This window comes from Coenobita brevimanus, chromosome 31 (assembly GCF_032717465.1).
Source record: "Coenobita brevimanus isolate Jiangsu-jjx chromosome 31, ASM3271746v2, whole genome shotgun sequence".
NCBI lineage: Eukaryota > Metazoa > Arthropoda > Malacostraca > Decapoda > Coenobitidae > Coenobita > Coenobita brevimanus.
In genome coordinates, this window is record NC_136984.1 from 31,388,537 (window position 1) to 31,401,036 (window position 12,500).

Here is a 12,500-nt window from a genome sequence, read left to right on the forward strand (position 1 = left end):
AAAAGAATGATAAAGGCTAAGGAAGAAGTAGGCAGCACTACATCAAGTGAGTGGATGATGGTGAGAAATAGGAAGAGAGGAGGACAGGCACAGAAAAAGAATGATAAAGGCTAAGGAAGAAGTAGCCAGCACTACATCAAGTGAGTGGATGATGGTGAGAAATAGGAAGAGAGGAGGGCAGGCACAGAAAAAGAATGATAAAGGCTAAGGAAGAAGTAGCCAGCACTACATCAAGTGAGTGGATGATGGTGAGAAATAGGAAGAGAGGAGGGCAGGCACAGAAAAAGAATGATAAAGGCTAAGGAAGAAGTAGCCAGCACTACATCAAGTGAGTGGATGATGGTGAGAAATAGGAAGAGAGGAGGGCAGGCACAGAAAAAGAATGATAAAGGCTAAGGAAGAAGTAGGCAGCACTACATCAAGTGAGTGGATGATGGTGAGAAATAGGAAGAGAGGAGGGCAGGCACAGAAAAAGAATGATAAAGGCTAAGGAAGAAGTAGGCAGCACTACATCAAGTGAGTGGATGATGGTGAGAAATAGGAAGAGAGAAGGACAGGCACAGAAAAAGAATGATAAAGGCTGAGGAAGAAGTAGGCAGCACTACATCAAGTATGTGGATGATGGTGAGAAATTGGAAGAGAGGAGGGCAGGCACAGAAAAAGAATGATAAAGGCTAAGGAAGAAGTAGGCAGCACTACATCAAGTGAGTGGATGATGGTGAGAAATAGGAAGAGAGGAGGGCAGGCACAGAAAAAGAATGATAAAGGCTAAGGAAGAAGTAGGCAGCACTACATCAAGTGAGTGGATGATGGTGAGAAATAGGAAGAGTGGAGGACAGGCACAGAAAAAGAATGATAAAGGCTAAGGAAGAAGTAGGCAGCACTACATCAAGTGAGTGGATGATGGTGAGAAATAGGAAGAGAGGAGGACAGGCACAGAAAAAGAATGATAAAGGCTAAGGAAGAAGTAGGCAGCACTACATCAAGTGAGTGGATGATGGTGAGAAATAGGAAGAGAGGAGGACAGGCACAGAAAAAGAATGATAAAGGCTAAGGAAGAAGTAGGTAGCACTACATCAAGTGAGTGGATGATGGTGAGAAATAGGAAGAGAGGAGGGCAGGCACAGAAAAAGAATGATAAAGGCTAAGGAAGAAGTAGGCAGCACTACATCAAGTGAGTGGATGATGGTGAGAAATAGGAAGAGGAGGACAGGCACAGAAAAAGAATGATAAAGGCTAAGGAAGAAGTAGGCAGCACTACATCAAGTGAGTGGATGATGGTGAGAAATAGGAAGAGAGGAGGACAGGCACAGAAAAAGAATGATAAAGGCTAAGGAAGAAGTAGGCAGCACTACATCAAGTGAGTGGATGATGGTGAGAAATAGGAAGAGAGGAGGACAGGCACAGAAAAGAATGATAAAGGCTAAGGAAGAAGTAGGCAGCACTACATCAAGTGAGTGGATGATGGTGAGAAATAGGAAGAGAGGAGGACAGGCACAGAAAAAGAATGATAAAGGCTAAGGAAGAAGTAGGCAGCACTACATCAAGTGAGTGGATGATGGTGAGAAATAGGAAGAGAGGAGGGCAGGCACAGAAAAAGAATGATAAAGGCTAAGGAAGAAGTAGGCAGCACTACATCAAGTGAGTGGATGATGGTGAGAAATAGGAAGAGAGAAGGACAGGCACAGAAAAAGAATGATAAAGGCTGAGGAAGAAGTAGGCAGCACTACATCAAGTATGTGGATGATGGTGAGAAATTGGAAGAGAGGAGGGCAGGCACAGAAAAAGAATGATAAAGGCTAAGGAAGAAGTAGGCAGCACTACATCAAGTGAGTGGATGATGGTGAGAAATAGGAAGAGAGGAGGGCAGGCACAGAAAAAGAATGATAAAGGCTAAGGAAGAAGTAGGCAGCACTACATCAAGTGAGTGGATGATGGTGAGAAATAGGAAGAGTGGAGGACAGGCACAGAAAAAGAATGATAAAGGCTAAGGAAGAAGTAGGCAGCACTACATCAAGTGAGTGGATGATGGTGAGAAATAGGAAGAGAGGAGGACAGGCACAGAAAAAGAATGATAAAGGCTAAGGAAGAAGTAGGCAGCACTACATCAAGTGAGTGGATGATGGTGAGAAATAGGAAGAGAGGAGGACAGGCACAGAAAAAGAATGATAAAGGCTAAGGAAGAAGTAGGTAGCACTACATCAAGTGAGTGGATGATGGTGAGAAATAGGAAGAGAGGAGGGCAGGCACAGAAAAAGAATGATAAAGGCTAAGGAAGAAGTAGGCAGCACTACATCAAGTGAGTGGATGATGGTGAGAAATAGGAAGAGAGGAGGACAGGCACAGAAAAAGAATGATAAAGGCTAAGGAAGAAGTAGGCAGCACTACATCAAGTGAGTGGATGATGGTGAGAAATAGGAAGAGAGGAGGACAGGCACAGAAAAAGAATGATAAAGGCTAAGGAAGAAGTAGGCAGCACTACATCAAGTGAGTGGATGATGGTGAGAAATAGGAAGAGAGGAGGACAGGCACAGAAAAAGAATGATAAAGGCTAAGGAAGAAGTAGGCAGCACTACATCAAGTGAGTGGATGATGGTGAGAAATAGGAAGAGAGGAGGACAGGCACAGAAAAAGAATGATAAAGGCTAAGGAAGAGGTAGGCAGCACTACATCAAGTGAGTGGATGATGGTCGCCATACGGGATAAAAACATGAAACGAACAGGAAATCGCTAAAAGGAGGAAAAAACTAAAATATAAAAAAAAAAAGACAGGAAAACGTCTATATAAGAAACGGAGAAGCAAAAAAAAAAAAAAAAAAACAGATTAAAGACGAGATAAACCACAAACAAACACGCGCCACGTAGCACATCTCCATCGCGACCCTAAAGAAATAATAGAAAAAAAAAAAAACAGAAAAAACGTCTATATAAAAAACGGAGATGCAAAAAAACAAATTAAAAACGAGATAAATTAATATAAGAAAGAAATAATTAACCTAAAAAAACACGGGAAAATATCTCTATAAACAACAAACAAACAAGGATGGATCATGACAAACACGTTACAATAAAGCAGTGTATGGAAACCGCTAAACTGAAAGAGGAAATTACACCCAAAAAACAGGAAATAATACACACACACACACACACACACACACACACACACACACACACACACGGAAAAACATCTGTATAAGAACGGAGGAAAAAAAATCTAACAGTGTATGGAAATCGCTAAACTGAAAGAGGAAATTACTGCCAAAAAACAGGAAATATTAAACAGGTAAAAGAAAAAACTCAAGGGAAAAGTCTCTATAAAAAACAGAGACGCAAAAAACAAACTAGAGTCGAGATGGAAAACCAGTATGGGATAAAAATATCAAACGCGCCGGAAATCGCTAAAAAAGAGATATTCACTATTAAAAAAACAACAAATCATAAACTAAAACATAAAAAAAAAATACAGGAAAACGTGTGTATAAGAAGGGAGGAAAAACACAAACTGAAGACCAGTAAACCAGTACGGGAATTTGAATTTGAATTGGAAGTACGGGATCAAAACATCAAACGCGCCGAAGATCGCTAAAAAAAAGAGGAAATCACTAAAAAATAAATAAACTAAAGGATAAACACACACGAAAACGTCTCTGTAAGAACGGAGAAGCCAAAAAACCAACTAAAGACGAGATGGATCAGCACTGCACCTCCATGGCACTTGCAGCAGAGGTCAGGCTCCGAAACATAGCGTCCAACTCTCTTGTAGTCCAGTGCCTTGATGAATACTTTCTCGGGAATCACCCCCTCAAACAATGCAACCAGCTGCAGCCTGGGATATTGGCCAACCAGTCTTCTCTTCATCCACAGGACATTATCTGGTCTCAGGGTCCTCCACGGCCCAGTTGACAGGAACACCATGAGTGATAATCCTGGAATGGGGGCGGCTGATCACAGCTTCCAAGACAACACTCTGAAATCCATCACTGGTCAGGCCATCTACTGCAGGACCACTGTTCACAGTCACGTATGGATGTGTCTTACCTTCTTTGAACAGCACCTCAAAATCAGGAAACTGTTTGGCCACTGAAATGGCCCACTTGGCTTTGTCTGAGAGGGAGATCTCACAATCCGAGGGAAAATTCAGCTTCACTCTGGCATCAGGTCGTTCCTCCGGGGCACCAAAGTCCATGACACGTCCAGGTGCTGGCACATCGCCGTCCTCCTCTGGGTGCTGTCGCTTGTTAACACTCGGTGCCTCTCGTGCCGTGGCACCGGCACCACCATCCACGTTCGTGTCTCGTGTTGGAGGTACTTCTTGCTCCTCCCCGTCACTCTCCAAGGACGGGAGACTATCATGGGCGTCAGTCTGGGCCATGTTGCTGCAGGTATGGTCAGGAGGGCCAGGCCCGCAGCGCTTGCCGTGACGGCTGCGGGAGGCCACGTCGACACACACCCACACTCTACGGCCACTAGGCAGTTACTGTCATGTTATTATGTTACCTTCATTAGTAACCACACTGACAGATTAACGCTGGTGCCATTACCTGCCCGAGAGAGAGAGAGAGAGAGAGAGAGAGAGAGAGAGAGAGAGAGAGAGAGAGAACCATCAGATTTGTCATGCAGTGTAGAGGTAGCTGAAAATAACGCTACATCATGTGAGTGGATGGTGCCCGCCCACACCTCCCCTCTGATGTTAAATGAGGAAGTGCGGCTCTCCTTTCCATAGCACTTCTTCGTGACTAGCACTGGGTGTGACTTCCTTTCCATAGCACTTCTTCGTGACTAGCATCATTTACCGTTACAGTTCAAAATTTTAAAATGCAGAGACGGTTATTTCTCCCCCATTTGCTTGTCACGAAGAAGTGCTGGTGAGTTCTTACGCTATACTAGTCACGAAGAAGTGCTAGTGAGTAATAGAGAAATATACTAGTCACGAAGAAGTGCTAGTGAGTTATAGAGGAATATACTAGTCACGAAGAAGTGCTAGGATAAGGTGATCAGAGTCCCGCTTTTAGAGAATTACTGTTACATTAGATACAATATAACTTTTTTTTATGGGAATATGATGAGTTATAGTCGCGGCGCAAGACTCTGAGGTTGTCATTATCGTACCCTGGCAACCTACCCTGCAAAAGTGCGTCTGATTTCGTATTATAGTATACACGAATATTATTATACACCAATATATTATACACGAATATTATTATACACGAATATATTATATACGAATATATTATACACGAATATTATTATACAAGAATATTATTATACACGAACATATTATACACGAATATTATTATACACGAATATATTATACACGAATATTATTATACACCAACATATTATACACCAACATATTATACACGAATATTATTGTACACGAATATATTATACACGAATATTATTATACACCAACATATTATACACGAATATTATTGTACACCAACATATTATACACGAATGCTATTATACACGATTCACCTGCGTCTCATGTTATACACGAAATCAGACGCACTTTTGAATGGTAGGTTGCCAGAGCACGATAATGACAACCTCGAGGCGTGGAGGTGGTTTGAGGTGTGTGTGTGTGTGTGTGTGTGTGTGTGTGTGTGTTTGGAGTTGGTTTGAGGTGTGTGTGTTTGGAGGTGGTTTATGTTTGGGTCCTGGGAGTTATTATATCTATCTATTGCCAGACGCCTCAATCCCGTACGGGGTGGCCACAAACAAATCGCCTCCACGTCGCCCTGTCCCCCGCCATTTCACTGCCCTGCTCCCAATTCACACCCCCCTCTCTCATATTAATGCCTAGCTAATTATAAAGAAATATACTAGTCACGAAGAAGTGCTATAGGGAGTAATATTACCCCTACCTAATTATGGAGAATGTTATCGTGTGCACCGTCTTGATGATACTAGTCACGAAGAAGTGCTAGGAGCTCCTCTATCTCTTATCTCTATCTCTAATCTTTAACATGTCCGCCACATGCTCTGTTATCAGGCCTTATCGTACTGGGTGACATTGTACTGGGTTCGCTTTCATCCGAGGGAACTGGGCCAGGAAATTCGGTGCGTTAATTTGAGCAATCCACTCACTCGATGTAGCGCGGCTTTGGGTGTCTGCCCTTTCCTCTCTTCCTTCCTCCCTCTTCTGTCTTTCTTTCCTTCATTCTTTCTCTTCCTTCTGCCTGTGGGTGACTTTACACTCCCTCTTCTGTCTTTCTTTCCTTCATTCTTTCCTCTTCCTTCTGCCTGTGGGTCACTTTACACTCCCTCTTCTGTCTTTCTTTCCTTCATTCTTTCCTCTTCCTTCTGCCTGTGGGTCACTTTACACTCCCTCTTCTGTCTTTCTTTCCTTCATTCTTTCCTCTTCCTTCTGCCTGTGGGTGACTTTACACTCCCTCTTCTGTCTTTCTTTCCTTCATTCTTTCCTCTTCCTTCTGCCTGTGGGTGACTTTACACTCCCTCTTCTGTCTTTCTTTCCTTCATTCTTTCCTCTTCCTTCTGCATGTGGGTGACTTTACACTCCCTCTTCTGTCTTTCTTTCCTTCATTCTATCCTCTTCCTTCTGCCTGTGGGTGACTTTACACTCCCTCTTCTGTCTTTCTTTCCTTCATTCTTTCCTCTTCCTTCTGCCTGTGGGTGACTTTACACTCCCTCTTCTGTCTTTCTTTCCTTCATTCTTTCCTCTTCCTTCTGCCTGTGGGTGACTTTACACTCCCTCTTCTGTCTTTCTTTCCTTCATTCTTTCCTCTTCCTTCTGCCTGTGGGTGATTCTACACTGAGTGACAAGCCAAATGGTTTCCTGTACACCAGGAAACCATTTACTACGCTGGGTGGTAACCATAACACCAAATTATGGCGCCTGGTGGTTTAGTGGGTAATTAAGGCGCTCCAATCGGATTGAGCCGGTGCAGGTTTATATCCAAGAGATGGTTGGGGTTTATTGCTCACGTAATGCCACTCAGGGATGAGTGAGGCTGGTCACTCTCATCTTAAATGTCAGGACCAACTTGCCTAGTCCTGGGCTCCTACGCTCCTCATGGGGCAACACAGGATTGGATGATGGATGGATGGATGATACTATTTACGTTACACAAGCCAAATGGTAAACACTCACTGTTGCCTGGCAGGACTGCGATAATATTGGTTTAAACAAATCGCCTCCATGTCGCCCTGTCCCCTGCCATTTCACTGCCCTGCTCCCAGCTCACACCCCCCTCTCTCATATACCTCTCCACTCCATCCCTCCATCTCATCCTTGGCCTCCCCCTCCCTCTACCCCCCTCCACCTCACTCACATTCACTCTCCTCATTAGTCTCTCTATCCTCTCCACTCCATCCCTCCCTATCATCCTTGGCCTTCCTCTCCCTCTCCCTAATGCTGTCTAATACTGTCTAATACTATCTAATACTGTCTAATAGTCCCTAATACTGTCTAATACCCTCTAATACTGTCTAATACTGTACTGACAGGTGTTGGCGGCCCAGACATGTGTGGTGAAGCCAGGTTCGCCAGCCATCACAGCCAATAATATCTAACTACGTAGAGAATTTTACCATATTGCAACAACACCTACTACTACGACTACTACTGCTACTACTACTACTGTTACTACTGCTACTACTACTACTACTACTACTACTACTACTACTACTGCTACTACTACTACTACTACTACTACTATTACTACTACTACTACTACTACTACTACTATTACTACTACTACTACTACGACTACTACTGCTACTACCACTACTACTACTACTGCTACTACTACTACTATTACTACTACTACCACCACCACCACTACTACTACTACTAATACTAATACTAATACTATTACTACTACTACTACCACTACTACTACTACTACATTCCTTTTGAGATAGTATACTCAAATATTACTTTTATTGTACTGTACACATCTCAATAAATAAATCAAATCCTCCCTCCTCGTTATCTTTCTCCTCTCCCCCTCCCTCTCTCTCTCTCTCTCTCTCTCTCTCTCTCTCTCTCTCTATCTCTATCTGTCTTCCCCCGCCTCCCTCCTCTCCTCGTTATCTTCCTCCTTCTCCCTCCTCTCTTCTCCGTCTTCCTCCTTCTCCCTCCTCTCCTCTCTTTTTTCCTCCTCCTCCCTCCTCTCTTTATCTTTCTCCTCCCCCCCCTCCCCACCCCTTTGCTTGTGGGAGGGAAGGGGGCGGGGCAGAGTCAGTCTTGCCAATGTTGCTCTTATCACCTTCCATTTAGCGACTTTATTTAACGTTAGCGGCAAGGAATTTAGGTATATATTAATTTTCTGTAATATTTTAGCCATATTTGAATTATAATGGCGTCATTTCAAGCAATATTATGGATTTTGTTTTTGTATTTTTCGTCGTTGTAGCGATTTTTGAGATTAGGATTAGCGGTATTTGTAACGGATTTATTTTAGCAACCCTTCACGCAAGCAAGAAATTTAAGAATATATATTAAATTTCTGTAATATTTTAGCGATATTTGAATGATTTTGGCGTCATTTCAAAAGATATTCTAGATTTTTCTTGTATTTTTATTCTTTCTAGCTTTTTCTTAACTTAGGTTTAGCGGTATATTTAACTTGGATTTATTTTAGCAACCCTTGGGGCAGGGCTTCCATTTTAGGGTAAAATACCCTAAATTAGGGTAATCAGACCCCTTCTAGGGTAGCGTTTAGGGTAATGCATAACATAGGGTAATTTTAGGGTAATTTTTTTGCCAAAATTGCACGCACACAAAAGATGTGTCACAATCAGTCGAACATCAAGAATATTTTTCAAACCTAATATAGAAATGAACACAAAACTCTAAAGTTTCAACCTGCGCACCGGGTTGGCTCAGATGAGTGTTCTGATTAAACCTGAAATCTAATAGAAATGAGATAAAACATAGAGAAACTTGTTTTCTCTTTATTTGTTTATTTTTGTTTTCTTTAAATCAAATATACGGAAATCTTTACATACTTCATCCAGTTTGCCTTTTTCTTAAATAGTGTATTTTTGTTCTTTAAATAAAAAATATGGAGTTCTGTACTGTACATATTTCATCCAATTTGCCTTTTTCTTAGATTCATATACTGTATGTCTATGTCTCTCTCTCTCTCTCTCTCTCTCTCTCTCTCTCTCTCTAAATATATATATATATACAGTATATATATATATATATATATATATATATATATATATATATATATATATATATTGCCAGACGCCTCAATCCCGTTTGGGGTGGCCACAAACAAATCGCCTCCACGTCGCCAATTCCCCGGCCATTTCACTGCCCTGCTCCCAACTCACACCCCCCTCTCTCATATACCTCTCCATCCCATCCCTCCATCTCATCCTCGGCCTCCCCCTAATATATATATATATATATATATATATATATATATAAAATGGAAGTCAGTGTTGCCTACTATTTAGGGTAAAACATAGGAATTTAGGGTAAAACTAACTCGACTCTAGGGTAAGATGAGCGGAGCTTATGGAAGCCCTGCCTTGGGGCCGCCTTCACTCAAGCAGATTAGTTGTGCTTTAGCGGTGAGGAGGGGTGGTTGTGTGCCGTCTCTCAGGTGGGTTAATTTACAGTTTTCATTATTATACGTTGGAGTGATTCTGGATTTTTTTTTTTTTTTCGTCATTCTAGCGGTTTTTAAAATTAGGTTTAGCGGTATTTGTGGCCGTGGATTTATTTAAGCAACCCTTCACTGAAGCAGATTAGTTGCGATTTAGCGGTTACGTGGGGTGGTTGTGCGCCGTATGTCTCGGGTTAATTATAAAGGTTAGCAGCAAGGAATTTACCTTCATTTTAAATTTCTATAATATTTTAGCGATATTCTAATAATTATGGCGTCAGTTCAAGCTATATTCTTGATTTTTTTTTTTTTTTTTTTTTGGTATTTTTCGACATGGTAGCGGTTTTTGAGATTAGGTTTAGCGGTGTATGTGGCCTTGGATTTATTTTAGCAAGTTAGCAACCCTCATGCAGATTTCTTTTCACTCAGATTAGTTGTGCTTTAGCGGTGACGGGTGTTTATGTGGCGTGTCTCAGGTAGTTTAAGTTAGTCTTTTATATTATACGTTGATTAGTGACGTAGAGGGGCGATGTGAGCTGGGGGGAGGGCAGGGAAATGGCGGTGGGACAGGGCGACATGGAGGCGATTTGTTTGTGGCCACCCCTAACGGGATTAAGGCGTCTGGCAATAGATAGATTTGCTTGATTCTGGAGGGGATTTGTCGGTTTAGGAAGCTCCCTAACACCTTTTCCTAAGTGATTTATTTTGTTTATTACACCCTACTGTCCTCTCCTGTTACATAAATGAAATACCCACCCGAAGAGGAAACACCGGGGAGGGCGAGACACCCACCCCAGGAGAAGGCCACGGGGAGGCGCACAGGGGCCCCGAGCCACACCGGCCCACGTCCCCCGCTACCATATGCCCCTCTTCCACTCAGCAGGACCAGCGGGGTGTGCATTGCCCTGCCGTGTTACCCTCCAGCCAGGACAGCACTCACCAGACTCCGGGTGGGACTTGTGTCAACACAGTCCCAAGAAGGCTCTTGGTAACGTCCACTGGACTTGCCATTACAGGAGGAACGACCACCGGTCTTCCTGTACCTGTTGCCTCCAGGACTAGTGGAGCCTTGGTAATGTCCACCTGACTTGCCAGGCAGGGGATGCATCCACCGGATCTCCTTCCACTGCCCTGAGTGGAGTTCTGGCAACGCCCACCGGACCTGCCAAGCTGAGGGAACGACCACTGGTCTTCCCTCCTCCACTACCCTGGAGGCTTTCACCGAGGGCAGCGTCCCTGGCTCGCCCCGCCCCTCCAGAGGCCGAGCGAGATGTCCCTAACACTTCCCCTGTACCACTAGGGGTGGAGACAGACTGCTCCCCTACAGAGTTCCAGTTGGAGGAGGTGTGGAGTGGACCCGTTGTGAGCCTGGGTGTCCTGCCCCTGCAGCCGAGCCCTCGACACCCCCAGCAGCTGTCAGACTCCCCTGGTGCGAGTGACTGCAGGCAGCTCCTGATGGCCTCCCCTTCCCGACGAGACTACAGCCCCCGATCCTCGAGGGGCGCCCCGATGATCCCTGGCCAGGCCCAGCCCGGACCCTCCAACAGGACTCCCACCACTTCCAAGGGCAGGCGCCTTCCAGCCCTGTTTAGCCCCAGTCCTGAGGGCCACCACACACCTACGGGCCCCACCAGGAGAGGGCCGCCCACTGCGCCGCCCTACAGCCTACACAGGACGCCCTGCCACGCAGCCGGAGATGAGCGCCTCTCCTGAGAGTGCACCCCAGACGGCCCTCCTCCCACACCTGGCCGGCACCTGCACCTGCCAGTGATGTAGTGTGTGCACGACCCTTACGTGCTAATAAGTGTTGTAGTGGGTTATATGTAGTGTGTTATATGTAGTGTGGGGGCACGGTGGCTCAGTGGTAGAGCATCAAGCTAGTAATCGGGGGATTGCGAGTTCGAGCTTCGCCCGGGACTGCCGTGCCGGGAGTGGTAGCGCGCTCCTGGAACCTAGCGGGGCTATATGGCCATAGTTGCCTAGCTCGGGGATTAAATCCCTTTTTATAAGTAGTGTGTTATATGTAGTGCGTTATATGTAGTGTTATATGTAGTGTGTTATATGTAGTGTTATATGTAGTGTGTTATATGTAATGTTATATGTAGTGTGTTATATGTAGTGTTATATGTAGCGTGTTATATGTAGTGTTATATGTAGTGTGTTATATATCCTGAACAAAAGAACCCAAGTCCATGCGCGTGTTCTGTGTTCAAGAAGTTGAACTCTGAACACACTGCATAACAATAAATCCTTCCAGTATCACTATATTCTGCATAAACCTCCCTAACACCTTCTCCTAAGCGATTTATTTTGTTTATTACACCATGCTGTCCTCTTCTGTTACATAAATCCTTCCAGTATCTCCGTACTCTGCATAAATAACATCATCATCATCATTATCATCATCACCACCACCATGGTCATCATCATCATCATCATCATCATCGTCATCATCATCATCATCATCATCATCATCATCATCATCATTATCATCATCACCACCACCATGGTCATCATCATCATCATCATCGTCATCATCATCATCATCATCATCATCATCATCGTCATCATCATCGTCATCATCATCATCATCGGGACCTCCTTTCCCACCCAAGGGCAGAGTGAGGAGTAGCAATGTCCAGACAGCCCAAGTCAGCCCAGTCCAATGGGCCACACTTCCATTCATTCATCATTCAAGCCCCCGGAATCCTGGCTCAATCGGATATGCCACATAAACGTATCCGATAGAGTCAATGGGCCACGCTTCCATTCACTCATCATTCAAGCCCCCGGAATCCTGGCTCTATCGGATACACCAAAAACATTCACCACGTTCTGTAGCTTCACATAAACGTATCCGATAGAGTCAATCCGGACGCTGCAGCTGCCACGTTAAAAAGGGGTGCCACATCC